We start from the raw sequence: 3,805 nt of genomic DNA, 5'->3' as shown, positions 1-3,805 counted from the left end.
CAGGAGGCTCCCCAGGGCTGGGGGCTGGAGCCCCACGACAGCCAGGGTCTCCTCTCCCTCCACAACTCGAGGCATCTCTGAAGAGACTCCCCTTGTCCCACAGCCGAATCCCTGCATGCTCCCACACCGTAAATGCTTGGGGACAGGCGTTTAACCAGTTCCTCCAGACAGTGCAGAATTCCCAGGCCTCCCTCAGACAAAGGCATAGAGCTGAGGAGGGCAGGCTGTGTATGGCTCTGGGCCTGATCCCATCCTCTGAAAACAGGGAGCTGGGCAACCATAGGGTTGCCCATAGTACCCCAGGATCCTGGGGTCCCTGAGGCCCATTACATGGGATCCAAAGGGGTGAAGGGGCATAGAGAGGTTCCCCACCCCCACTTAGTCAAGAGCTCATCTGTTTCCTGTGTTGGATGTCTACTGTTTTCTGAAGGGTTTTGAGGACAAGTGAAGAAGAGCCTGAGGTCCCAGGACTAGGAGATCTCTGAGGAACCTCTAGACCGAGCTCTTGTCCTCCAAGTCCTGGCAGCTGGACATCTGGAGACAGGCTAGAGGTAGGGGGAACGGGGCCTCTGGACCAACTGGGGGACCCAGAAAAAGATGCTAGGGGGGAAGTCCAACAGCTGGGGGCCAGCCCATGAGAAGACAAGAGGTGGGATGAGACCCCCACCTCCAAAGTACACAGCACAGCAACTTGCAGAAGGGCAGGGCAGGCGTATTTGCAGAGGAACCGAAAGTGAGAGGCGGCGGCGAAAGGAGGACGGTCACTCTCTTAGTCTGTTCGGGCAGCTATCACAAGAAGCCATAAATAGGGTGGCTAATAAACAATGGAAATTTATTTCTCACAGTCTGGAGGGGCTGAAGTCACAGATGAGGGTGGCAGCATGGTCGCGTTCTGCTGAGGGTGTTTCTGGGTTGTAGGTGGCCACTTTCCCACTGTGTCCTCACAGGGCAGAAGGGGCGAGGGGTCTCTCTTGGCACTAATCCCACTCATGAGGGCTCCACCCTCATGACCTAGTCACCTCCCAAAGGCACCATCTCCTAACACCATCACCTTGGGGGCGAGGATTTCAACAAGTGAATTTGGGGGTGGCCCATTCAGACCACAGCAGTCACAGAAAGGAAGCTGCTGGAAAGCCACATCACAGGGGAGTCCAGGACCGTCCAGAGGCAGCTGCCCATGGGAATGACAGCGCCTGCAGCTGGTGGGAGCTCATCAAGCCCTCATTTAACGAATGAATGAAGGCGAGAGGGTGAGTGGCAGCGCCGCTGAGCCTCACAAGCACACCAGGGAGGAGCTGCTGGCCGCCCCCCGCGTGCTCCCATTTACAAGAAATTCTCAGATGGACAAACTCATCTATGGGGATAGAGGGGAGAAAAACTGTGCCCTTGGGGACATTAACCAGTGCCATCATCTGCAGCAGCCAGCGTGGTGACGTTCAGCACACAAGCCATTGAGCACTTGGAATAGGGCCAGTAAGGACCTGAACTTGAATTTTTATCCTAATTTGTTAACATTCAAAAGGCCATGTATGGCTAGTGGCGACTGTGTTCGACAGCAGAGAGCTTGTCCATCTTGACTGGCCATCATGAGGGGAGGAGGGACACCTGTACAAGGCCAGCGAGCTGCACACCCAGGGTCCCTGCACATTGCTGGGTGTTCCACCCCTACTTGCAAACACTGGGTACCGTTATTTGTTCAGAGGAGAGCTTCTCCTCGCTTTAGTTTTGAACAAAACCAAAGCAGAGGTCTTTCCAATGGAAATGCCTCCTCAGGACACCCTGGCTGATGAAGGAGTGCAAGTGGCCGTCACCCAGTGGGGAGACAGTGTGGCCTGAGACGTGCCCAGCGCCCTCTGCATGGCAAACTCCTGCCTCCCACTCCCACTCCCGCAGGCACGTGTGGGTGCAGATGGGTAAAGGCTGCCCCAAGTGGGGAGCCCCTTGTTACGTTTGACTGACCCAGAGGGAGACTTGCAGTTGGGAGTGGGCTGGGGAGCAGGACTCAAGAATGGGCAGCTCACAGCTGTCCCTAGGAGTGTGTCCTTGAAGCCATGTATATGGAGCCTGCTGACCACTTGGGAAGACGCTGCTGAAGTCTTCACATGCTGGTACTAGATGCCCTTTGAGGCTTGGGATGGCCCTGGCCACTCCCTCCCTTCTCCAACCAGCCTCATGGGAATGGGTTCCTGCAGTCCAATTACTGAGCCCCCAGTCACTTCACACCAGCAGGACAATCATGTCCAGGAAGAACAGGTCCAGTCTAGGGCCAACACCTGGAAATGCACGTGCGTGACCTCGGAGAGGTGGCACCCAGGCTGCCACTGCCACATAGGATTGATGAGCCAGGCAGCATAGAAGGCAGTGATTGCCACAAACACACTGGGACAGGCACAGAAGGTGGGTGGGGGATAGAACCTCGGCTATGCGCATTTCCCGTTCATTTTGTGTCCAAGTTAGCAGCCTTGACGTTGACCGGCTGTCAGCTTTTCCTGCTTGAACTCAGGAAGGGAGGGATCAAAGGGTTCCTCTGGCCCCATCCCTGGTGCTGAGTTAATGGGGAGAGGTCCCTCAACCACCTGGCCTGGGAAAAGTGCTTCACAGACAGGTTTCAAGATGACTCATGACCACTGTCATTGTGCTCCCTGTCCAGGTCACTCCATAGGGACACTTACAGGGAATAAAGTCAATAAACAGGGGAAAATGCAGTCCTGGGCTAGGGCCAGGCCAGGGGAAATGCTAGAAGCCCCGAGCTGCCTGTTTTTGTCTTTCCATGATCCCATCCAGGTCAAGGACTTCTACCCCTCCCAGCCCCCAACAGACTGTCCTGTCTTTACCATTATTTCCAGTTACCATAGGAATGGACACCGGACAAGCATCGGTCCTGGAAACAGGTCAGGGCGTGGGCCCGAGTTGTAGAATAGGGACAACTGCGGACATGAGGAATTGAAATAAAAGATAGGACGCACACCTGGGGCTGGTGCCGCCAGCGCTGGGGAGGCTGGATGAAGCGGGGCGGGGTTAGAGTGGGGGGACGTGCGCAGGCCGGGGAGCCGGGAGCGGGAACGGGCGGGAGAGGGGGCTGGGAGAAGCGCTGGAGGGGGCCGGGAAAGGCACGCGGAGGGGGAGGGGCAGGTACAGCAGGGACTAGATCTGCAGCCGGCGGGGACTGGGTCTGGGGAAACTGAAGTTCCCGAGTCGTCCCCGATTGGCACTCCCCGAGATCCCCCGCGCGATCTCATTGGGCACAAAAAAAAAAAGGACAACGCGAGCAGCTTCCAAAAGACGCAAAACCGTTTATCAAGTCGGCGCCGGCGCGGTATCTACAGTATCTACACATATCTACACGTATATACGTATCTACACAGCCTGCAGGCGGGGCTCTCCGGTCGTCTACACTGCAACTGCCGGCCGGACCGGGGGCGACGCGGTCTCGGGGAGAACAATAAATACCACTTCCTTCCGCCTCTGACCGGGCGCTTTGGCACTGGCGGGCGGGGACCCCATGGCCCTTGGGGCTGGGGGAAAACCCGCGGTGGCTCCGGGGACTGGGAGACCAGACACTGCGGTAGCCCTCGGGGCTGCAGGGTGGAGGTCCCCATGGCTTCGCGGCTGGGGAAGGGGAGGCCCGCGGTGGCCCCCGGGGCTGGAGGAAAGTGTTCTTTGATGGCCCTTGGGGCTGGGTGGCCTGGGCCCCGCCGGTCCTCGGGCTGTGCGGGGCGCCTGCGGGGGCCGGGGCGGAGCGCGCCGGCGGACGCCCGTATTATCTGGGGCAGTAGTCGTAGGAACCGGGCGGCGCGGCCCCTGC

This window comes from Galeopterus variegatus, unplaced genomic scaffold, assembly GCF_000696425.1.
Source record: "Galeopterus variegatus unplaced genomic scaffold, G_variegatus-3.0.2 Scaffold8370, whole genome shotgun sequence".
NCBI lineage: Eukaryota > Metazoa > Chordata > Mammalia > Dermoptera > Cynocephalidae > Galeopterus > Galeopterus variegatus.
This window is presented reverse-complemented; position numbering follows the sequence as displayed.